The 25,659-nt window shown below is 39.5% G+C and overlaps 1 protein-coding gene across 3 annotated transcripts in view; it reads right to left on the reverse strand.

Moving 5' to 3' along the window:
- Window positions 1-394: 394 nt before the first annotated feature.
- Window positions 395-25,659, reverse strand: part of CDK14 (cyclin dependent kinase 14) — a 329,864-nt gene continuing 304,599 nt past the window's right edge. For all 3 annotated transcript variants that reach the window (XM_076331548.1, XM_076331551.1, XM_076331550.1), the window contains one exon: window positions 395-4,634. The gene's annotated coding sequence lies outside the window, so the exon portion shown is untranslated. The remainder of the gene's footprint in view (window positions 4,635-25,659) is intronic.

Below are 25,659 nucleotides of genomic sequence, written 5' to 3' on the forward strand. Positions count from 1 at the left end.
GACCTGGGGTTTTTTTTTTGCCAGAAAACTGGCCCTTCTACTACTTCAATTAAATCCCAGTGTACTATAAATAGGTCCCTTGTCACACATACAATAAAATGGAAAGAGACACCAAATAATTAACTACTAACTAGTACAGACAGAAATGTGAAGAACCTTGCCCTGTGTAGCTAGCACTGCCTTGTAGTTTTGATTAAGCTCATGTGTTTGACTGAATCAGTGCATAATCTTTTCAACTAATTACTGTCTAGTGCCTGCCTGCTTCTAAGTTCTTTTCATTCCTTAAAAATCTGTTGTTTACAACCATTTCCTTGTTCATTTTTTGGAGAGCAAAATATAAAAGAAAGCCTTTATTCCCTGGCTTAGGTCTAGATCACATATACGAAGGAGAAGAGAGATTCTGCTACACTTTATTCAATATGATGTTACAAGAAAACAACAGTTACAGCTGACAAACCATTACATCTTTCATAATACAGACAAATTACAAGGTGTAACAAATAATGCAACATTTATTTTACTGTACTGCTTACTATGCTGTTCTTCTGAAGTATTATATATATATATTTAATTACATTAACATTGTTTTCATGTACCAGCCCTCCCCTTTTTATTGGTTAAAAAAAGAACCTCTTAGTGCACCATACAAAAATCCACGTGGAAGCTGGCAAGCAGGGACTTTGTATGCAGCACCATTGAAATGCATTTTGGGGGATGGGAATTGTTAGTGCATCCTTTACTTTTAGATTTTTTGCTTATGTGAAAAATGCAAGGCAGTAACATACAGTCACTCCACCTAAATGCTGGTAGGGGAGAGGATTGTTATGCTCAGTAATGCAACGTAATTCTCTTTATATGGGGTGTCTGCATTTTGCTCCCCAGTCTGTACAGCCTAAACGTTTTATATAACAAAGATTACAAACCCAATAATATTCACAGATGAATATTTCGTATATGAGCATACCAGAGCATTGACTACACATTCGGTTGCGTGCACTGACACAGAGCACACAGGGGTGTACGTCACCCACCGGCCCACAGGGAATTTATTATCCTACCTTCTTTCCCCAGGAGTCTGAAGTGCAGAACCTCCGTGCACCAAAGAGAAAGTGAAAACCCCAGTGCCTCTGTCTACTGCAGATGGAATTTTCAGTGTTGCATGTACTGACGACTTATCCTAAACCATGGTTCTGATTAAAAACAATAGTGAGAATTAAAAGGACCCAACCGACCCGGGACACCATACGGTCATGTAATGTCGGCACTATTGAGAGTGTCCTGACTGGTGCGGTGCCTGCTGGGTGTGGATTAGAGCTGATCTGAACCCAGCAGGAGAGAGGACTAAGCCATCTCCAGCTGGTTGACTTGTAAAGTCAGGTTCTGTGAACTTGAACTTGTAAGGAATCTCTGTATCGTGCAGACCATCTCTATCACCATCTTCCCTTCCTCATTCACTTAATATTACATCTCATACAGAGTTAGAACATGCCCTCCCATTTTTATCTGCCTACTACACCTGCTGCCCTGTGGCTGCTCTCCCCTCTCGCAGCAAAGCCACATCCTCTCAGTATCATCAGAAAGGATCTACTGGGGCTCAGCCAAGCGGTAGGAAAATGAAAGTTACGCTACTGCCGGCTATCGACTCCGAGCGAGTCCCACAGTTTCTCAAGGACTGTGACCCAGAGACTACTGGTCGCTTAAGCCCATTTTTTACTATTGACAGCATGAAACCACGTTCCCGGCACCCGCAGCACTTCTGGAAGGCCAGGCTACTTCTTCTTGTCCCTTTGAAGATTCTGCAGGGAACCAATTTGGGAAGGATGAGAGAAAAAGAGGGTAACACTACTGATCTTCGCTGAAGCTGTCTCAAGAGCACTGATGGGGTTTAAACAGTCCATTCCGCAACACTGAGAAGAGCTGTGGGGAAAACCCCACTTCTGCAAGGTGCTGAGAAGTGGTCTAACTGTCAGGGGGTCCTAACTGATGGGTGTCAGTCAGGCTAACCACGCAGGTAAGGGCTCTGCTGGAAGGAGGAAGAGGGAAATAAGGCTGTACTGTCAGTTCCCTGGACAAAGGTGCTTCTACTTTCTCAAAAAAAACTTGTTTCCCAGCAGATTTGATGTTCCAGAAGAATAATTTGCAGTGCTCACACAAACAGCACTAGCTTACTGAGCCCAGGAGAGAACATCCCCAGGGCCCAGAGCCTCTGTGGGAGAGCTGCAAACCCAAGTCACTGCAGGCAATTGGGGCACCTGGGAAGTAGGTGCATAAGTAAGAGATCCTGGTCACTCCTTAATTGATCGGTAGCTGAGATAACCTCACTACTGCTGAAAATCAAGTTCCTATTTAGGAACCTAAGTATTTATGCACTTTCCTTCAGGTAATTGAGTTTGAAGATTTTTGGACCAACTTTATTTCAGTGGTTGCTTAAAAGTGGGAATGGGGCAGAGAAGATAATCTCACACGCACGTGTGTGTACACACACATACACACACACACACGTACCTTAAGCAAACACTGTACATGAGTCACTATGGATAGTAATGTGCTAGGCTTGTGGGAACAGTTGGGGAATTACTCTCTATATTAAAACTTCAGATGTTTAGTTGAGCAGCATAATTGCTTGCCTCCCAATTTAAGCTGCCAAGTAGATGCGTCTATGAAACTACCCTTATATTCCTAATTGAAATCTTTGTTACATTTTCAAAAATTCTTCAGGTTTTTGCAGCAAGTTTTTTTTTCTAAAAATAGCTAATTTTAATCATCAAACTGCACACGATTTAAGTAGCAAAGATAATGTATAAAAGACTTTTCTCTTACAAAAAAAAGAAACATGAAACCCAAACAAACCACGTCTAAGGCAGTTTCAGTGTGTGATAAATTCAAAAGTTCAGTGGTCACTTTTTCCCCCTCATAAACACAGGGGAAAGACTGTAGTAAGTTCTAAATACGATTGTGATTGAAAGTGGCTTTCAGATGGCTTTTACCAGATCCTGAAACAGAGATGTCATTGGGGAAAACTGTCTTTTAATGGCTGTGCAAATATTGAGAATATTTCCACGGTTCAGCTCTTTGAAAGTGTAGACTCGTATCCTAGTTCATTAAGAGGCCTGTCGTAGCTACTTGTGCATTCAAGGATTTGCCTTATTGGGTGTTTTTTTTCTTATTAAACACTGCTGGAGTTTAATAAGATGGCAGTAGCACAAATCCTTTCCCCCTCCTTTTAAACACTGAAAGCTAACCAAAGTGTTACCACACTTCTTAAAAATGTAATTCAATGCATCCAGCAAGCAAAGGATGTCAAATTTATGTGTAGAATAATATTGCCTAGCAAGCGTTTCTGTCCAAGCAGGACTATAACTCAACAGTGGTTTTTGCACCATACCCTGCCCTCTCTGAATGCAAAGCATTGTATATGGTCAGGGCAGTTTTATCACACCCCTGAACACAATGTTCTCCCCAGTCAAAAGGTAGCAGGGGCTTCCTTTTCTAACATCACACAACTTTGTTTCTTGCAAAGTCTGCATTTGAATGATTCATTCAGAAAAGCTATCTAAAGACACAGTATCTGGTAGTGCCTTCCAATCAGCTCAGAATACCTATGGAAAATAACTTGAAAGGTGCTTTGGTGTGGAACAGCAAACAGTTTGGGATAAGGAAAGTTCTCCGCTTTGCTTTGTATGCGGCAAAGTAACACAGCTAGATTTAATGGCTCGTTCAACAAAAGTTTTTCTGTACCTTAGTATCTGCCTTGAATTAAACAGAACCGTTTCATCATCTCTGTTTTCAAGAAAACATTCCAAAAGGTAAATAGTGTGAGGAAAAACATAGACATGTTAGCCAAGACCCATAAAAGAAAGAAATATTCTTAAAGGGAAGAAAAACATAAAGAATTCATTGTATATCTGTCAGCTGCGTACATCTCATCATTTTTGCTTTGTCTTTCTCACAGGCCTATTTTGAAAACTGGCATGCTGCATAGCCTAAGCAGAGTAACCAAATTCAGAGTACTGAAGTAAACATGCAATTATTGCCATGTTTTTAAAATGGATATGAATGGTCTGAGGAGATAATGAAAAAAGAAATAACCCAACAACACTTCAGGAATAGTGGCAAGGTGCTGTAATTGTCAGCTGATCAGACAAGTTGGGCTTGCTCTGGCAGAAATAGTCTTCCCATTGGTTGCAAAATATGCACAACTCTCAAAGAAAACACACAGTCCTTTATGCCACCGTTGCCTTTTTTTGTACAGTCGTTACTGAAGAAGTGTGAACACCAAATGTGTTGTCTTAATGTATTTAAGACATTGCTGGTGAAAGCATAAAAATCCTTACAAAGATGCAGCGCTGCAGTGGAAAATCAAACAAAATCAAACACAAAAGACTGAAAGAGTACATGCCATGTATCAGTAAGCAAAAGCTTAATCTTCACATAGTTCTCTGAAATCACAAGGTATCCAAATGCGTGCAAGGTTTTAAATAAATTGCAGGGAAAAAACAGGGTCTTGCCAGCTTCAATTTTCTTTTGAATGAAATCCACCATAGAGAAAGAAAGGAAACAGGCCGTGGTTCCTTCCTGGTGTCGGCCTCCTCATTAGGTTTTTGTTTCCCTCCTCCAAACTGGTAAATTTAATCCTGTAAGGGAACAATATAAATTATAATAAGCCTCACGAATTGCATGTTTTACTGATTTTTTACTTGGTAAAAAATAGGTTAGTCCAAAGCCGGTTATGAAGACACCAGCTCAGAGCAAAGGACAGACTTCCAAAGCACTTTTAGAACTGGTACCTCAAACCCACCAGTGTTTGCAGGGTGGTTGCCTAACTGAGATATATTAATCTATCTATATTAATGTATCTCTGCCCCAAGTGCTAACCTTCAGAGGTGCCATCAGCACTCACATTCTCCATGGAAATTATAGGCAGCCATAAATAGACAGTTGGCTCTTCTAAAGGTGGTCACACCCTGTCAATGCAAAGGAAGGTTGCTAAATGCTGGCACATTAGCTTCACACAAAGCTTCAGGAGTTTACACGCTCTTTTTGCCCCCTTTCTCGTGGAGTCCCTAGCGATCACCTTCACAGCAATGCTTGCAACTAGTTTATGAAAAGGTCTCCTCAGGTTTGCTTCCCAAGAGTTATCTGAGGGACCTCAAGGCATGTCACGAACACTTCTACAAACACAGCCAGATCATGGAGCTCCTTGTTGCACTGCATTTACACATTCACCTTTATTTCGGTGTTCTTCTATTAACAGGCAGATAACTAAAACCTCTCTTTTCATATACAGAAAGTAAACATTATATCAATAGCTTTGCTTAATGTTGTCTTTCACACTGCTGATGATTCCTGTTTGTATAGGCTTAAAGCTGTGATTGGACTTGCAAGAAGGTACCATGATGTTTTTGAGATTTACACAAAACAGGAGGCAGGCTGAGAATGTGGGAAGCATTACTTAAAGCATCCAACACATGCAAGAAGAGCCAGGTGAAGGCTAAACGAATGGACTGGAGCCATTGGAAGGATTTTATAATTAACATATTTAACACTTAATAAATGTCCATGTAGAATTCTATGCCAAGTAATAAAGTGACACTTTCTGAGAAATTCTGTAGTTTGCTAAAGTTCAAAATACATTTGTTTTACAAGGTTTTTCAAGACCAAGGATTGTAACTACACACCTGCTACATTTTTAAAATGTAGTTGCAGGAAGACAGTCAGATATGGAGGAATTTTAGCACTTAAGAAAAAGAACGCTGAAATATTCATTGAGCATGGAACTGGTTTGCATTAACATGTCCTAAAACTATTTAAATCAAACTGGATGCAGGTGCCAGTGAATCTAGTCTAGCCCTCATTTCAAAAGCAGGAGAAAAACAAGGCATCAGTTTTGAACTGCAGTTTCAAGCATAAAATTTTAATTGTGGCTTTCATCAAAACAGCCTAATCTCTACACAACATCTAACTTCCATAATTTCCAGGGTTCCTGTCATGGTTCTTGAGAGCTTTTCTTCTGCCCTTTAAGCACCAGAATACCTGAATTGGATTAACAAAAGCCTGTTCTTAATGATGCATAGCAGCATCTTGGGCCCTCTTGGAGCTTGGTCTACCACCTCTTGAGTCCTGCTTGGGTTGTTTCCTAAACGCCTCTGGAGTTTGTGTGGAATGTCTATTCCACATGAAAGTCCCACTTTCCCCAGGGTCTAGGAGCTTGTCTGAAGCGCCAATAAATCTTTTTTCAAGGAATACATTAGAGTTGACCCATTTAGTTTACCCTTCATAAGCTTAAAATAAAAAGCAGTGTTTGGAACATGCAGAGATTCACAACTGCTTAGTGGTGAAACTGTTGACAATATTCCCCAAATTCCACATTCACCTTCCTTCAAAAACACTTTTAGAGATGACCTCTTTGGAGCCCCTCCTTATAAAGAAGCAACTAGACTCCCAAAGCTCCTTCCAATGTTGAGCTTGCATTTTCCCCTACTGCCACCCACATTACAGCTGTGGAAGGTGGGCTTGCTGTTTGGAAGCCACATCTGCCCAGATCCAGAACCGCTGGCCTGATTTCAGGCTAAGCCCAAATTGCTGGAGTTCCAGAGACTGGCATAAGCGGCAGGAACATCTAGGACAGGTAACAAAATGATCTGAATAGAAAAGCCTCTGGATGGAGGCTTTTCCAGGAGTTACCAAATTGCTCAGGTTTAACAATAACTGCAATTACATTAATCACACAGAACTTTTCCTTTCTATCACTGGACCTCAGGACAATTTCTAAAGGAGGTGAGCATCACACTTCTCCCAGGGTTGTGCTACAATTTCCCAGTGACAATACAACATTTTCCAGCTTCAAGTTTGGCTCTGTAGGCAAAGCTGATGACACATTCTCCAGGGGAGGGCCTGAGCCTGTGAAATGGGGAATACCTTCATCAGAAGCTTAGCACTTCCAGAATCAAGCCCTAGAACATTAAAAGCTTCCTTAGAAATGAACAAACTGACAGCTGCTACCATTTAACACGGGAAAAAAAAAACTTTGCATAGTGGCAACCACTGCCAGCACCAATGCAGACCAAGGGCAGAACACAGAGAACTAAGAAAGGGTAAGCAGAGGTTACATAAATGTGCATGGGAGATTGCAAAGTTTTTTGCTGAACCCAATTTGTTTTCCTGCTCTGGCTCAGTATAAGGCAGCTGACAGTTTTATGATCGCAACTCCACCAGCTCCAGCTTTGCTGGGTCCTGCTATGCCAGTGCTGCAGCTGGAGTAACTGGTTTCCTGTGAAGCCGAGAGCCTGTGGAACGGTACGGTGGGCAACGCCACCTCCCACCTTCTGCATAGGCTCAAGATTTAGACTAGATCAAACTCCCTGGAAAAGAAGGTAGTTTGATGCCACACTTCCCCAGTGGTTCTGGCTGGGAAAAGCTAGAAGACATAGTGCAACTGGAACCGGGGAACGGCTGGTGGTCACAGTCTCTCTGAAGCCGTGTTGACACACACAGCCTGCCCGGTTCAGGAAGCCAGCGTGCATGACAGCTCCCTGCTGCTCGGACCAGCACCCTAATGGTCAGGTTGTTCTGAGGCTGAACCCTCAGTTTTGGCTGCCAAGACAATGTGTATAAAATCCTTACGTGATCTTTGACACAGCGAACAAGCCTGGTGGTTAGGAATATACACACCGGGAATATATAACATTTGCATCTGAATCCCTAATTCACTGAATGTTTATTGTCAATTCAAAATGGAGTCAACAGGTGAAATCCCTTTGCCCTCATGGAGTGCCAGCCTTCTCCTGGGCAATGGAGAACAGAGGTCTACCTATCCTGAGGCAGAGGAAGAAACCGAACACGGATATGCCACTTCGCAGAGGAGCGCTGTAATCGCTGTGCTGTGGGACAGGAGACTTCCTTCTCTTCGCTTTGGTTTTGTATAAGATGTGACTCATTGCATCGCATCAAATAGACACCTCCCCTAAACTGGAGGAAGGGTGTCTCTTTGTCCACCGCAGAAAATCCACAATAAAACCAACATGAAATTTTAGATTGGTGTGAACCAATCTTTTTATTAAAAAAGCATTGTTTCTTCAGTGGGGCTCTTGAACTGAAACATCAGTTGTTCACACAACCAAGACCCGAGGCAGGGCCCTCTACACAGTGCTGCCATTCAGTTCCCAGATGGCTTAGTATTCCACCTCTGCATTTTTTAAGATATATTTTAGAAATATCCTTGCTTAGAATTTAATAAGTTTTCCTGATCATACAAATCAAAGTTTTGCCTGGTGACTTGGCAGATCGTGTTTATGGCCTCTAGTCACAGCTTTGCTTATAAAAGCGTAAATTGTTAAATGGAATATTTACAACTTGTGATTTCCCAAGAGCAAAATAGGGTTCCTTCAGATCTCCATTAAAAAAAACCAACAACAAAACCTGAAATGTAACAGACTGCCTTAAAAATGAACTTGTATTTTTTCACCACAGGTCCAGGTACTTTTGGTTTTCATGACATCTCTACTAAACCTAATAAAAGATTACAAGAAAGTTAATGATGTGCTTGAAATATCAAGTGACCTAAATCAAGTAACTCAATTGTATGTTTGTTATCTAGAGAAATCATGTGCTGCATACATCCCGTTTGTCCCAGACCCCGAACGGGATAAAATAAGGTGTTAACCCACCTTAAAAATGGCAGAGGCCAACTTCAGAATGCAATAGCTGTTGATGTAACAATGGTTCTAGGAAGGGATACTAAAGCTTGTAATTTAAACATTAATCATGCTCTCAAGACGAGGCAGAGGAGAATGACTAAATCCCAAATATTTTTCTTTATTTTAATTAGTAAAAGAATGACCTTTCCTTTAAAAATGCAAATCACCAATTCACTACATGCTCTTTTTGGCAGCATCAGCATCCTTCTCTAGGTGCTTTTAATTTTTGTATAAATTATCACATAGGGCGGAGCTGTGCTCCTGCAGAGTCCTTAGCATGCAAAGCACACTCAGAGTGCAGGTCTATTTTAGTTGCAGCTGATTTAGCATTATTATAAGAGTATTCATTCTACAATGCCAGATTTAAAATAAAAATGTGAGCTGACAACTGGAGATACTGTATTCTCTATGAGCTGAAACATGGGGGTATTTAAGATCATCAACAATATATTCTTTCTGCTTCTCCCTCCACCATACATGCACACACCACAGATACTGTTCATCCTCTCTAAAAAAAGTATACTATTAACAGGTGAATTTTTTCCCCGCACCTTTTATTCCTACCTTTGTTAGAGAAGTCATTTTAAAAAGCCAACCAAACATTATCAATACTATTTGCACTCAGATAATATCTACATGCAACTCGTTGCTATAAATATTAATTAATTGGATCACCAATACCCATAATGCAACTTTATTTTGACCTACATGCCCTATGAACTAGATATTTTTTGGATTCAATTTTCTTAAAACCAACTGTCAGCATCATGTGATGGAAGAGATGAAAAATGAAAATGAGCGTTCCCGCTGTGCAGGTGAGTGACCTGTGGGAGACAGCTCTGCCTGCTAGGATTTTTACACGTACCATCAGACACAGACCAATTGATTAGATCATCTTATACCCGCCACCAACTAGGCTCAAGAGACTAATTAGAGAGAGTACTGCCTGCGCAGGCACCCCATTGACACCTAATTTGCTCAGCCAAAGCCTTTGGGGAGAATGTATTATCTCTGCAGCTGCACTTCATGCATTTCTGATTTGAGGCATAAGCAAGGAGTACTTCTTCGCTCTTTCGAGCAAACTGAGTATATAAGCCCTTAAGTGCTAAATACAAGCAGACAAATTAAATCTGGCCAGCCTCCCATAAGTTCTTTTTCCCCTTCAAATGTATATATACATGCATACACGTCTTATTTTATATCTGTGTCTATAATATATGTGCACAAATGCAAACATACAAATAATGTGTACGTATGAGTCTGAATATGTGTGGAAAGCTTGGGTGCATAAAGACATTTCTATAACCATATGCTTTAAAATATGCAACTGTCACACTGTATAGAGTGCTCTCTTTCACAGGGAAGTTTTACTTCTGTGAGATTTAAAAGAAATGCAATTGTTCTAATATATGAAAAATAAATGATCTGCAGTATTGTTAGCTCAGGCTCTGAATTACCCCATGGACAAGGCTCAGTAGACTGCTGCCTATAAAGTTGCTCTGCATATCTTCAGAGGCGTTAGTTCAAAGATTATTCCAGTATACAGCCTAGCTTTGTTGAAAGCTTTTCTTCGATGGACTATACCTTCTTTGTGGTTTCCCGAGGAATACTGTTCACTAAGGCTAAATATAAGATTACTAAAATTGCTTTCTGCTGGGCTTTAGTTTTTTCTAGTTATCCATGCCCCAAAATACACAGAAGAGGCAAGACTTAAGGCTGTCATTAAAAATTTATTTGAAAAAAAAATTGACGCCAGAAAAACTATGATTTTTTTACAAACTGAGAAGGGTTTGAAGAAAATATTTTCTGCTATAGGCTGGTATGTGATTCCTGAACTCAAATACCTTGTAACACACAGGAAAGTGGTGGATTTGCATCACTTCTAAAATAGCACAGGAACAAAATACCTTCTTCTCTGTGATGTGTCTACAAAGCAACTTTCAGAGTTGAATGAAGCTGAATTATTATAATTTAATTTCAGCTGGTGTCAAAGCCCGTGTTGACATGGTCAGTTTATAGTGTCAACTCAGGATCCTGCACCGCCGTAACTAAAGAATTAAAGAAGCCTTAGCTAAATACGTGCAAGTTACCTGTGTGACCAAAACATCAGATGTAACCTCCTTTGCCAAGGACACAATGAATGCCACTTCCAATCTTTTTCCCAGGATGGGGCATAACTTAATAAGGAGAGAACATCCTCACCTTCCTCCCCTCACATGGGCCGCATCTTTTCCAGTTCACTTTACATTTCTTTAGCAATATTTAATCTCATTTAATGGTTAAATGACACCTCTGGATTATCTCGGCAACGGTTGGCTGTTATTCTTTCACAGACACAGGACTGTACGGGATACTTACACATTATAATAATAACTACTATCAGTCATTAAAAGTAAACCACATTTGACAAATAAGTAACAAAGGATTTACTGATTCATTTTTTCCTGCTCTTTTTCCCCTGTGTCTTAAGTTACTGCGTTGGTATTCTTATACACACTGGACTTCCCAGACTCCATCCTCAGTGATGAAAATTGCTGTATATTCTTCTCCACAGTTCTAACGTATGAATTATCATACAGATTGCATATGGACACATTCCTGTTTTAAGAATTCCTCTTCCCACAAAGGGTTTTTCACAGGTGGACTTTGCCTCTGAGCAGAGCACCACAACTCCAAATAAAGGGAGTATGGGAGGTGACTGCAGTTTCAGGGTGGGTGCGAGGGGATGACCCTAAAAGAAGTGAGTGCTAGACAAGGACTGTAAACTAGTCATAAAATAAAAAGTTAGAATGGTAACACAATTATAAACTAAACTATTTTATGAGTATACGTACATTAACTAAGTGACATAACCTTTTAAAGGTGAGAGGTCTGTGGCACAGTGGATATGGGGCTGAAAAGCAGAAACCAAGATTTTGGCTTTGCTACTGAATGTGATGGTAGGCAGGTCACTTTATCCCCCTGTAACCTCTGTTTTGCAACAGGGGGTCTGTTTTATATCCCAGCCTCTGGGTTTAGAGTGTCTCCCAAAATGAGCGCCCAATTTTAGCTGGAGCCACCACTAGTTCAAATTAGATAAATACAGTTAAATTTAACAAAAACACAATATTAGAACAGCTGCAAACTTTGGAAGTTGTTGAAATCCTTACTTGGACTGTGAGTTTTCCAGTTGTACCTTTACGTACAATAAAAGTCCAAAATGAAAGTCCTACATCACCTAGGACTTTGTAAACGTGCATCCAACAGTCCAGTGTGGGAAGCTGATTCTGAAGAGCCAAGACCTATCCTTAAATTACACACCAGTTGCTAAGTAGCATATATGCGTATCAATAATTGCAAACCAACCGTGCATATTTTGCACATAGGTCTCTTCAAAATATTATAATGAATTCCTTCATAGCGTGTCTTGTTAGGAAAAAAAGGAATACAAGTCCTGATCCTCACTGTAATATATTTTATTCACAATATTCACTTCCAGTGATACTTGATAACATGATTGGTTTCACAGTTGATTTGTAGGTTACCTTTAACTTCTGAGTGGCTGTGGTAACTTCCAAAAGAGTTTTCTCCAAGTCTTTCAGCAAAAATTCTTTCCTACCCTAGCTGCCCACAGCTGAAGTTTTTCCTTTGAGTTGAGAACAAAGTCCACAAAGCCTTTTACAATTACCATTTGAATAAGGCTTCACATGAAAAATGGCCAGGACTGAATCTACTACATGTCTTCTAGTTTTCAAGAATAAAGCACAGCACTCTGTGAGTGAGCTCTGGGAAAACTAATACTTCAGATGAAGACACTACAAAAATAGCAGTGTTATTGAGCTCAATATAGTTTGCAAGCAAAGCCATAGAAACCTTATTAAAAACAAAAAAGCAAGCTGAGGATTTTGGTACACATCAAGACCAGAAAAATATTAATGCTACTTGTTTGCAAGAACATACTTCTCAAACCGGACAAACAGCCAAATCCTTACAACTTCTTACACCCTCCTGGTTTGTTTTTCCTTTTCCAAAGGCTTCAGGATTCAGTATGTTATTTATATTTTTAATGGCTTAAAGATTTGTCTCCTCTGAAATTGGATCCCTATAAAGGCATAAATTTTCACTCACGATTATATCAACAGAAAAAATGAAGGATGTAACTCAAAGATTTTCTAGATTCCAATGTGCAAGAAACCCAAACAAGCCCTCCCCCTTCTTTTTTTTTCTTTTTTTTTTCCCCCTGATTAATATGATGTGTCTAAATTGCTATGTTTCTCACCCTGATAACTTGCAAAAAAGCCTGCCAAAGAGGAACTGACTGAAGATGAACTGGAGAAATGCTGCCTCCCTGGATCTATAATGAGAGAACCTAAACCTACAATTTTTGCCAGTGTTTGACACAATAGGATCCTTATCTCAGCTGAAGCAACAGCTCTCTACTCTGAAACAGGTAAGTAAATGCTATGCCTGAACGAAATTTGTATGTAGCTTAATTAAAACATCTGAAAGAAAAAAAAACAAAAAGAGCCTATCAGTTACGGTTGCATAGAACTCAGAAAAGGAAATACCTGTTGGAAGATGATATACAGCCACTAATGCTCTGGTTAACAGGTTTATTACTGGTTTGAACCCCTCTCTGGAGAAAAGGAGCCCCAGGAAGAGCTGGTGAGAGATTTCCTCATTGCATTCTCTTGCTAAACCAAACAGCCAAGGGACTGGAGATTCAACCACAAGCAACTGGATGCAAGTGAGCTGAGCTGTGGTACCCTTCCACCGTGTCTCATCTTTGTGGCAGAGCCAGCTTAAGAAATTCCCACTGCCCACAAACCTCACTCCTTATTCCTGCCCTGCAACTTGTGCCCCTGTCACTTGCCCTGATAAAACTGTCTGTGGGACACCCTGCACACTGCATCACTAAAAGCATCAGAAGTGGGATTATTTTAACGTAGATCTCAGTGATCCAGTTTATATTAAACTTGTAAATAGTTGCACCAGCACAACTAATGGGATTGGAAACTGGTGAGGGAGCAAGAAGGAACTGCCTGGATAGAGCTAGGCAGAAATTTACCACGCTGTTTTTGCCTGCAAAGACAAAAACGTGGAATTACATCCTTATTTTTCATCAACAGCAGTTTCCCAGTGCATTACTCATAACAAAGCTTCACTTCTAATGTCTGAAGCCACTTCCCAACTCACAAATGGCTAATTATTTTCAGGTATCCAGAAACACAGTGAAATCTGCCTTAGCTGGCCACTTAGGGGAGCAGACAGAAGTTGTCGCATAATGACCTACTAATTAAAAAGGAAGAAAACCATACTCAAAAGATCTGGGAATACCCGTAAGATTGCCTAATAAGGATAATCTCCTGTACATGTTTCAAGGGAGCAGCAAACAAGAGATGGCTGAGAGCCCATGCCTCTGACTGAAAGTTCCTTAGATTTTTTTAGTTGGTTTTCATTTCTTAGCAATAAAAATATGTTGGCCTGCCAACATATCAAGGAGATGTTTAACAGTTTGTGAAGCTTCAAGTCATATTTATCCAGAGTTCAGAGACTTCAGAAGGGATAGAAAAGCTTCAGATTTTTTTATAGGTCTGTATCTAGCTTTGAATGAAGAATACAACCCTAGAGTTCAGGGAGAGCAGATCAACTCTGCCCCAATCCAAATATCACGAATGAAACTCATTGATTGCCAGCCTCAGAACTGATGGTCACTGTTACTTAACAGTACTATTTACCAACTCGAACCTAAGCGTATTTCTTATATCTGAAGCACAACAGCTGACCAACTCAAAACCCAAATGATATGATGTGCCTGACCATCTCCCTCCTCTCCCCCCATCTAACATAACAACAACTAAATAAATTCAGAGAACTTATTTGGAAATTTATTCCTGTTTCTCCCCGTCATGGTTTTTATCCCCAAAGCAAAGTCTGCTGGAGAAAATGACATATGGGAGACTAAATGCCTGCCGGATGACTCATTAGCATTCACCTCCTCCCAAAAATTAAGCACTGCCTCATGCAAAGATTAAAGTATCCACAGGTACTTAAAAATAGGACATTCTGTATACATGTGATTGTTAATATTAGCCAAGTTACTTCTCAAGAGATAAGTGCTCTTGGAACAAATTTAATGCTTCTAGCATAATCAGTGCAAAGTAGCTATGGGATAGTCTTGAGATGGGTGTGGACCATTTTGCTAGTCCGCTTACAGAAAGAAAGATTCCTTGGAACTTAAAGATACCTCTGCAAGGGATCACAACACTATAAAGTACCTTAGTCCCCCCAGATAAATGCTAAAGATTAAGAAAACAAAGTGTGAATGTTTATTATTACCAAAATCATTATAGTAGCCTGAAAGTACCTAAAGGCAGTTTGGAATTAAGTTATGTTTGTTAGTTCTTCTTTGGAGAAGAGAGAATGAATGTTCAGATGGAGAAGGAAGAAGAAAAAGGGATGGGTAAAGTAAGAAAAAAAAAATCAATTTCTCACCTGTATTTTTATTTTTGTTAGTGTTTGTCCTAGATTTTTTTTTCCAAAAAGGAGAGTACTTTTCAAACCAGCAAGGAATTCTTAATTAATCTGGAATGTGGAGTTATGAATGCCTTTGTTTTAGCTTGACAGAGCAGACATCATTGCAGTCGCATTCTGGACAGCAAAGATCCTTCTAGCTAAGCACCATCTGGTTATACATTCTATTTGCTGCTGTGGCTTTTCAGAGACTGAGCGTCATGCCAAAGTGGTCATGTCAATTAAAATACATTTTTTAGGACAGCACTGCAACCCTTAAGCACACATAAAATTAGACAGAATGCAGACCTCACATGCTGAATCAGAAGGATCTTTTCCACAATTATAGTATATTAAATTAATGGCAAGTTTAAGTAATAGAGGTATTTAAATTTTGGAATATATTTCCAAATACCATTATGTCTGAAGCTCTTAGGCTATCTGTCCACCCACACCATGAATGCCATACAATGGTATTGACAGAGAGATCAGGAAGTCTTTGGAGTTGACCTTTCCAAGCCTGAATTGTTTTCCAACCCAACAGTTCTGAAGACTAGAATGGGGCAGGGGAGAAAAAATCCCAGTTTAGGAAATGCAGTGGTGTCTATATGGAATACTGCTTGCCTCCGTGCTCATTCCCTATAGGCTCTGCTGGTACTTACCTATACGGCTCCCACTTGGGATTCTTGCTGAAAATCTATGACATTAGAAATAGTTACTGGCAGCGTCAGGCCAGCTGCATTTTTCCCTGCCAGTTCCATTTTTACATATAAAACCATACGGAGCGCTGAAACAGAAATATTTCCACAGTGTGGTCTCTGTGGCATTAAATGGAAAAAATGTTCTAGAATTGGCACCTCTACAGAGCATCACTACAGCAATGAGGATATCCTATCTAGTATATAGAGAGATCACAAAGCAGCTCAGTTATTTTATTTCTCAGAGGTCCCGTTCTGGCTGTGGTAAGAACCTTTTCCACATGTATGACTAAGATGTTCAAATATAACGCATGGTTTGGGAAACGCAACATGAGGTAATTCTCATAGACACAACTTTTAGCAGCATCCACACCCTTTGAAAATCAGGCCTCCTTCAGACACTACAGAGGCTTCCCCCCCGCCCCAATTGTTTTTTGAAAGACTTACATGTTTTTGAAAAGCAGTCACACACTCTTGAGAGGCTTCATACATGTGGCAGAAATAGTAGATGTCAAATCAGGCGCAACATACCGTGCATTTTGTGGTATGCAAAGACAGGGATCATGGTAAGATGGAGTACTAAAGGCTTTTCTTTAACTGCCATAAGCATCAGTTTTCTTGTAACTGCAAGAAATACTTAATCTTTTTTTTGAAGCTCCATTATAAATGTAAGGTTTTGCATAGCTCATTTAAATAGTTTAAATGACACAAGGTTAAGAACAGGAAAGCCTTTCACCAAAAGTGGTTAGTCCTTTTCAAAGATTTCATATTATTTGAAGCTTACTTTCCCTGCATTCTTTTACCTTGGCTGCTTCCCAAATGGGTATAAGTTAATTAAATAGGATTTTGACCCTTTAACCTTCCCTATAAACTGCATCTTTACCTAACTCTATTTAAATAAATCAGATAAAAAAACAATCATGTAGCAGAATATGTATTTTTACAGCTGCGGAACAAACAAACATGTCTATTAAGCTTATTTGTAAGTACTTAGTAGTCAAAGCAACAGCCAAGACTCATGGATGATTTTAATTAAAATAAATCTGGGTGGGCACATAAATTCATTTACGATGGCTTTTCTGAAACTGAAACTTCTCTAGCATTACTGAACAGCACTGCACGACAGTAAGTCCTCATTTGTTTGTGGCAACTGAAGTTCAATCCACCTGATTAGCTTGTATTCGTTTTATGAGTCATGTAAAGTGTAGCCAGTCTCTACAAAAAACATCAAAGGTACAAGCCTGAAAACTTTTACAGGAAAGGACAGAAAGAAAGAGAAGAACAGATGGGCAGACAATAACAATACAGAACGATACCCAGCATTTCTATAACAGACATGCTCTGGGTCTAATTACCAAAAGAAGGTGAAATAGATGCACCAGGAGAACATCACGTTGCTCTCTACAAACAGATAGTGTGACTTTCTGTACACAATTACCCCTTTTTACCTTAAATACCAGCTTTTGAATATAAACACCGCCTATTATCTCAGATTATGAGACCCTTCCAAAAAATGAAAGCCTTCTTTTAATTTCATCCAGAAACAAAATATAATTTAGGTATGAAGGATGATAAGAGTTACATATGAAGAAATGAGTAACTAGCTCACTTATAAAGAATGAACAAAGAATCAAGCTGCCTCTTTGTGCCTAAGTGATGTGTGTTCATATGTGTCTCCGCATAGACAGTGACAAAGATGCTGTCACTGGAGCCTGAGCACTGATCACATCTCTCACCCCCAGCAGGGACTTCATAAATTGAGCTCATCACAGAATGCAATCCTTCTGAAACGTAGGCCTTTGGTTTGATATATTAATAGTGATACGATCTAACTACCTTACTGGTGCATTATGTTCTGATTTTGCAGCCATTTGGTGATAAATACACACATCTTCAAGAGCGTTAGATTTCGATCATTGATTGGGACATAGTTGCCCATTTCCTGACACTTCTCTCAACCCGTCATCGCTGAACTAACAGCAGGAAGATGACAACAACAGTCATGTCATGCATAAGAAGCCCCCCACCCAATGTGAGCAGAGAGGTACGGGCACAGGCGGGGAGGCAGACCTGTGCAGCGACTCCCATCTTCTGAGGTGCAACTGATCTCCTCATTACAAGTGGTTGCGGTTTTTTAGTGGCATCACGCATCATGTTTTGTCTACCTTTGTCAAACTACATTAGACCAGGGTTGTTACCACACACAGGCTGTGATAACAAAGATTAATAGGAATAAACTCTTCCATTTTTCACATTGCACGGAAGCAGATCATATACTCTCACCAGGGAGGTTTCTCTGCCCCCCTTCACTATCCCCGAAACAAAGGTTTCTAAAGTAAGGTCTAGCAGTAGATCGTGCCCAAAGTAAAAAAAAAAAGAAAAAAAAGTGATCAAAAAAGGCACTGGAAATTCTGGAAATTATAATAAATAGTTTAAAGGCATGTCAACAGCCTGTAACTCTCCCTCCTCAGAACATTTTTATCCTTACAAGTAATAACCGACAATAACGGTACTGTAAACTCAGAGAGATACATTGTGCTTTGAAAGGGCTTTGCAGAGAGTTATTTTAATTATTTTCCTTATATAGTAAGTGGAGGATGAAAAAGAGATTTCTGAAATAAGAAATGTTATTGTTAACTCACTAATCACAGCTGAGGGACTTAGAGGCAGTCTGGTTTCTGAAATATCTTTGAGCTTATTTTACAGAATTGACTAAGTTGGTAGTATCCCTGTCACATGGATTTCAATGCAAGGCACCAAAACTTCCTTTATGCAGAAGTACAATAGACAACACTGGATGCTGAAATCACATCCTGGAACATTTTAGAACGCTAATATTTGAAACAAGCAATTTTTTATTAATTTAAAGAAGTTAATTTTTCATTTGTAAATGCCTATTTATGAGGTGATTGAGTTTAGAGTCGACGTATAACATACATGCTACATTATTTATCTTTCAAACATAAAAATACATATCCCTGCTGTTTTGAAAAACTACTGACCCTTAAGAGTCAAAGCAAGGGCTTGATTTCTCTCCTTTGATTCTGGGGGCCCCACAGATGGGGGGGTTATGAGCTTCCCTATTTTGCTTCTTGACATTCAACACGCTTATGGCTTGAGACCAATGGAGTAGCTGGGGGCAAACCGGGTACCAATACATAGGTAGGGCCGCCGAGGGGACCTCGGGAAAAAGCCGAGACAACGGCCAAGGAGCCCAGCGTCGCAGAGCAGACCAGGAGAGCAGTCTGCAGCTGAAGCTGGGCAACCACACAGCTACAAACTATGAGGTTTCGCAGCAGAAGCTGCTATAATATGGAAATAGATTCTTACCCTCCAGGCCCATATGTCATCACACCAAGCTAAGCTGAAGCTGCCAGCTAAAATGGGCAATTTCACATGAACTTGGCAGGGTGACTGCCAACACAGAGCTTGTTTTCCACTGGTGCCACCCACTCTGCTAATCCAATTCTGGCTCCTGATTTGCTTTTAAATAATAATGAACGCAGCAGATGGGAGGGGAAAATGTTCCCGGCAGTTAAGCCAGCATGCAAGTGAGGCTCTTTGCTTTTCACATATCTTGTGCAAACTAGCTCTAAATGCAATGTCAAGTGATTAATAGTGGTTAAACAAGAAAGCCAGGATTTGCCATGTTCTCAGTCATTCAATCTTTGACCAGGACGGGCAGGCAAACAAACCAGACAGAAGGATAACACACTGAAAGAGAAAGAACAACTTTCATAACATTTAACTTAGATAAGGAGAGGGATGGACTCTTCTTCCCATCCTTGCAAATACCATTTTTTTGGGGGGGAGGGGAATAAGGGGGGGTTAAGCACCAGAACAATATTAAAAATACCTTTTGAGTCAAACACCCAGTAATCAGGACAGGCACTATTAAGCGTAATCCTATGGCTGACTCCTTTTTGACAAGGAGAGGGGAAACAGGCTGAAGCACCAGGTTAGGGAATAGGGATGTGACTGTCAAGAAGGAGACACGGAGAGGCAGAGGGCAGACGGCAAACAGCGTACAGCCAGGAGGCTACATGTCTTTTCAGCAGCAGCAGTAGGACCTATTATTCCTGGGTCACACAACATTATCTCCTGTCCAACAAACAGCAGGTAAGCTTGTTTGCACAGTGCACCGTGTTTTCTCTTGTGTCAGCCTGACACAGAGGATAATCACCTCCTACTGCTACCTACTGGCCTCACACTGTGGGTTGAAAGGTATGAATCCCACTGACAACACATCTTGGTGAAGGTGAAAGAAGACATCAATATGCTTCCATACACTGAAACTTTTCTCTTTCACTTCCTCAGTTGCTGAAAATTTGGGAAATTACAACTCTCGAAAGGAGTTAAAAATGCTTGGGCAATATTGCATCTAACCCCTTCTACATCTGTAGTAGTCTTTAACATGTGATTATTTTCTTTGCCCCACATGAGACCCTTGCCACATTCACTGCTCAAACTATATGCTGCTTTTGTAAGACAAAGAGTTTTATTGAAAATAAGACCCTCAACTCCTTTAACGTGGAAGTTGGAAGGTCTCAAGTAAGTTGAGCAGGAGATGAGAAAAAGTAAGAAAGTTTCAGTAGCTGAATACCTAGAAAGTTGCATTTGAGTCCTGCTTCTGCCACAGCTCCTCCATGATGCTAGAAAAGCTTTATCAGAGCTCTTACGTGATGCTAGAGAAGTTATATTAACCTATTTTATCTAATTTTTTTTCCTAACAGGAATTCACTTGGCAACTCTCATTTCCTGTATAATCCAAGATGGTTCCTGGCTTGGGCCACTGATACACTGAGCATTCACTGCTCCAACTGAGGTCAATGAAAAATGAAATCCAATCTGAACATATTAAGCACTAAAAAATGCCAGGAGCTCTAAGAAATCAGGCAAGAAAAATTGATTTATTTTTAACAATTGCCATCTTAATACCTCTGCCTCAGCTCCTAGTGTGTAAAATGGACACCTCCGTACCATCTCAGCTCATGGAGGTACCGTGAAGATGGCTTCCCAGTGCTGGCCAGGAACTAAGATACAATGCATCACGAAAAGCCTCCATGGAAATTAATGATTCCGTATCTGGTGCAGGCTATGGATGCTGTAGTCATAATGCATAGGATCAAACACTGAATGATGAAGATGAAAAGAAACATTAACTATCCATCTGTGTTCACAATCCATTATCCTGTAAAAAAGCAATCTGAGGTCTCAAAGAAATAAGAGTAAATGATCCTGTAAATGAAGACTGTAGATAAATGTATAAACCACAGGTGGAGGAAATTAAATTTGAAACCTTAATTTTTGTATTTCATAACTACTGTTTGAATTTGCCACTTTAGTAAAGTTCTTGAAGCAGACTTTAGGAGAAGACAGTGTTGCTAAGAACTAATGGTACATCTTTGCAGTTAGTCACAAATAGGATGAAGAGATTCGTAATATGAAACGTAAGCCTGGCTCAAATGTACTATCAGCTTCTACATCTTTCAACTGAAATATTTTGTCTGGTTTCATGTTGCAAGACCACAGTAACATAATTTGAGACAGCAACCTTTGATAATACAGGATAACAGATATTCCATTGTGTAAATTTTATGATCTCTGTTTTTCCATCTAATGTAGGGACTTTAGCATATGCCTTCTGAAAACTGAAAGAATTTCATACAGGCATCTGTACTGGCCTGTTCTTTGTACTAATTAAATTAGTTTCCTGTTGAGTAAGTAAAATACTGGCAGCCAGGAACAGTTGGGGAGACAGCTCAGAGGCTTAAGCACTGAACCATGAACTTTTCTGTTTACTACAATATTAAACAAGTAGACACTCTTGCTGACACTATGGGGAATGAAAGAGCATTCTGTTAAGATATTTGTTTCATTACTGTTCGTGAACTACTGATCTTCTTAAAGAGAGATTTTTAAAGATACAAAAGGTGTTTCATTTGATACAGTTAACTACATAGACATATTATTTGGTTTAAAAATACGTGTGTCAAAGTTAAAGCTGAATTTGAACTTCAAATCTAAGGGGTCAAAACTCAGAAGGGAGAAATAAGCCAAACAGCCTCCCAATAACCCAGCCTCATCTCGGGCTCCGTACCTCCACTCTGATGATCACCAAAGTGAAAACTTTATATAACGCACAGATCTTCAGCCCAAGCACCTCGCAAGTGGTGTTGACACCTTGAAGGATTAGGGCAAGAGACATCGTGTCTCTGATCTTCTATTCTAGTGGCTTTCAGCAACTGCTGGAGAGTTTGCCATACGTAGAAATAAAGCATAATGACAAAGAAAGAAGAGCACGCAGTATATGAATGGGAGGTCTAAATAGCCATCCTTACTTCAGTTTCATTTTTCCTTGCAATGTAAGAGCTCTTAAAGTATTATAAATTGTTTACATTAAAATATACATGCTTACCACACTACATACACACTGAGACTTTGTGTGCATATATTTAGCTCAAAGCTAATCTCCGAATAAAAGCCCTTTCTGAAAATAGAGATTTATAAAAAGAAACACTGATAAAACTTTCAGCTATAGGGACTCTAGTGGTCACTGCAAAAACAGCATTGCAACACAAAACCTGTGTGATTTTGCGGATCACCCCATAAATCTTCCTTTGTCCCATGAGTTTAAGTTTTCAGCCAAGAAAAACAACATTCTTCATAAAATTAATGAAAACAAGCTGCTCTTTGCCTATAGAAAAAGATTTTTCTTAATTACATTTTTTGCTTTGAATCATATATCCTGTAGTTTGATTAAATCCCTCTTAGAAGTCAACTAAAAATTAGAGCTTTGCAGCATGAACCTCAAAGGTGGTGTTTACTTGGAGAATATAAACCCACTGCGCCTTTGGAAGCTGATATTTAAAGCAAGAATAAGAGCAATATGCAAGACAGTTTTTATTATTTTCATTATGTCACTGCATATATTTATTTTCAGGGCTTAGAGTTTGCAGAGAAATATGATCTGGCCAACGTATTTATTAGAAATAAATGGGCTGTATAAATGAATGTAGATAAAGCAAGAATACTGGAATTCTGGTTAATCCCTTGAGGCAGTAAATCAGGATTTCTAAAGCACTTAATGCAAAATATCTGCATCAAGAGGTTAAATATATAAAATATGAAAAGTCAAAGACAAGAACGAGATTAAAAGGTTACACGGAGACGGTGCTGAAAAAAATGGAGCCTGCTGCTAAATAGATATCCAACAGACATTTATTTAGGTTCACTGGCTGCAGCAGCCGCTGGCATACTCTAAATGAACTCATACAACAAACAAAAATCAAATTCTAGTGACAGTGTTTGATCATTTTTTAGTACCAAAGCAGAAAATTTCCTTGCAAGAACCAAGCTACATGGACATGATTAAGGTAATGCAACTAATTGCCCTAACTGAAAAATAAAAATGCCAGTTGTCTATACCCTGGCTGCGTCCTCATGGCCTCAGTAGTTCAGATGAGCTGAACTATCCTCCCCGGCAGACTGAGTCTAATCCCCAGTGGAGACAGCAGACAGTGAAAAGACATCACTCGTTAATTTAAGCACGAATTGAATCAGTTCCTGTTCACCTGAAAATCTCCCTCCACTCCAGAGTGAAACCACTCCGAAGAACTAAGTCTTCGCCAGGCCTAAATCGTAATTCAGACTGAAGAACAATTTTCTTTCACTCTGGCTCCCAATGCTTTCAGTACACAAAAAGTTTTCCAAAATCTTGTTTGTATGTACTACTAAAGAAGATCTACTCAAAAAAAAGCCAAAACCCCCAACCACCCTAACCAACAAAAACTGAAAATATTGCTCAAACAAACAGCATGTTCCCTCAGATTCTCTGTGCAACAGATGTATTCCTAACACGACTGCACCATCACCCATGACCAGTAAGCGTTGGCTCCAAAGCTCAGAGGTGCACTTTGTTGTAAGTTATGAAGCAACAAGACATGCCTTGAGATATATATATATATTTCTGCTTTTATGCGCACACATGGATAAAACTGAACTTCATTTTTTTACTACCATATGAAGACTGTAGCCCTGACCCTTTAAGGGACTCCATGCAAAGAGACCGGTACCCACACAGAGCTTATTTGAAGTCAGTGTGGTTTCCCCAGTGGGAGACAGGAAGAGACGGGAATTACTGAGTTAAATTTGTGTATTAGTATTTTCAACATAAATTAAATACTTGCAGCTAAAGCAATAAATACTGAAATCTTACTACACATTGATACCTTTAGATCTTTGGGAAGGCAAGTGACCTCAATCCTGCCTCTGTCATTCTAAGCTTAAACGTTTTAAATTTTAAAGGAAATTTATTCCAGATTGAGAGAAGAATTCCTATTCCCCACACTGGCACCTCTAGAAACTTCATTTGCTTCAGTAGGTCTTAATCACATCCCTAAAGCTAAATATTTGTTTAGCTACGTTTCTAAACTGAAGTTTGTATGAATAGGAGATGAAAAGAAACTTTTCTTTGCATGACAAATTACAGTGCTCATCACTTCTGTTCAGCAAGGTCATATCAAATACTATTTCACAAATCAAGGAATACCCTCAAATTCCTATGAAGAGATGCAGAGGATTAGCTCTTGTACACATCTTTTTCTGGTTGGGACAAGGCTGACAGAATCTACTAAAACCCTGAACATGGGTAACATGTACTTGTTAGACCTTTTTACCTAAAATTGATACTATAAAAGTTAGTTCCAAACACCAAAGTTTTCTTCCTTTTCCCACCTCTTTTTTTACTGTTAAACATACAAACCTATACTACACTCAACATGAAGTCTTTCAAATGAACATTAAAATGAACTTCTACTTTATCTCTTGAAAGCTTTGGTACCCTAAAAATGCATTTTAACATCTTGTTTTAATGTTGTTATCTGCCTGTGGAGTAGCCATATCACCTAGATGTTGTCAGACCTTAGCCCAGCTGAGCAAGCTTTACGGCATTTTCTCACTTGTTATTTGGCCTCTTGATTATCACTCATGCATGGAAAGAAACTACCAAAAAATGCCCAGGGAATGGCTAATAGTCTCAAAGCTACTATTTTAAGGGGAGATATTGACAGAATTAGCTAACACATCAAAAATGTGTGAACTGTGAATTATGCTCATTATGCACACATTTGTGAGAATTGGCTATTATGATTACCATACAGTTGTCAAAATTCATTGTAAAATGGCTTTCTTTTGACAACCCAGTTTTACAGTGATACTTAAAAATACTAAATGAAGACAACAGACAAGCACTTACTTGGAAGAAGCAAATCCTGAAAAAAAAGGACACTTTAATCACTATTTTTATTCATTTCACAAAGCCGATACCTTTACTGCCATGGGTCTGAATAAGTGTGTGAATGTACAGGGAACATGCTATCACAGCATTGCTAATTCATCTGGATTTGACCTTTGAGGAACACTTTGTGTCATCGTGGAGCAAAAGTGCCGGTAAAACATTTGTCTAGATAAAAGACCTCAAGCAGTTAACCTGCTCAGCAGAGGCAACGCAACCGGGCACCAGGATAATGACCTCTACCCAAATGGGGAAGGTACATCAATGTAATACTATGACAGCAAGACAAAAGATGACGGTAGCTCAGCAGGAAAACATTAGCAATGATATAACCCTTGGTACTGTATGTGAACAAAATACCGTAGGAAGTACAATGCCAACCTGTTTTTACCTAATAATGATTTAAAGTTTTAGTATTAAAAAAAAAAAAAAAAAAAATCACACCCAACTTTGTTCTTCAGTTGTATTCTAAACTCTT

The sequence above is a fragment of the Aptenodytes patagonicus genome, chromosome 2, assembly GCF_965638725.1.
Source record: "Aptenodytes patagonicus chromosome 2, bAptPat1.pri.cur, whole genome shotgun sequence".
In the NCBI taxonomy this organism is placed as follows: Eukaryota; Metazoa; Chordata; class Aves; order Sphenisciformes; family Spheniscidae; genus Aptenodytes; species Aptenodytes patagonicus.